Consider the following 530-nt stretch of genomic DNA (forward strand, 5'->3'; position numbering starts at 1 on the left):
CCTGGGCTCCTGGGGCGCGGGGTGGGAGGGGAGACTTTCATTTGCAGCTAAAACCCGGGCTCGCGCCCTTGATGGGCTCAGGGCGGTCACTGTACCCCCAGTGCCTGAGGAGCCAGGGGAGGAAGGAGGGACGAGGGGATAGGGGATAGGCTGGCTGATCTTGAACCTGGGCAATGGGATCTCCTGCCCCGAGAATGGAGAGATGCCCCTGCACTGGCGGGGAGGAGGGTCAAGGATGACCTGCAGGTTTGACCTGCTCTCCGGCTTGGCCCGGCAGCTGGAGACGCTGCCCTTTCCAGAGCTCTAGACGGATGCCTTCCGGGCCTTTTTTCCTGGATGCGCGGGGTGCTGTGTTTACTTTGCAGCTTTGGGTGTTGAGAGTAAGGAAGGCCTCGACGTTTTCCGAGGAGACCTTCTCCGAGGAGACCTGTGGTTGCCGCCTCCCTTGTGACCTGCCCCTCGGGGCTGCGGGCGCCAGGGCGCAGAAGAGGTGGCCTGTGGGCCGCCAGCACTGGAGGCTGCACTTCGGG

General features: G+C 64.2%; 1 protein-coding gene across 1 annotated transcript in view; it reads left to right on the forward strand.

Moving 5' to 3' along the window:
* LDHB (lactate dehydrogenase B) overlaps window positions 1–530 on the forward strand; it is a 20,769-nt gene that overhangs the window by 386 nt on the left and 19,853 nt on the right. The gene's annotated exons all lie outside the window — the stretch shown is intronic.

The sequence above is a fragment of the Myotis brandtii genome, unplaced genomic scaffold (genome assembly GCF_000412655.1).
Source record: "Myotis brandtii unplaced genomic scaffold, ASM41265v1 scaffold299, whole genome shotgun sequence".
Lineage (NCBI taxonomy): Eukaryota > Metazoa > Chordata > Mammalia > Chiroptera > Vespertilionidae > Myotis > Myotis brandtii.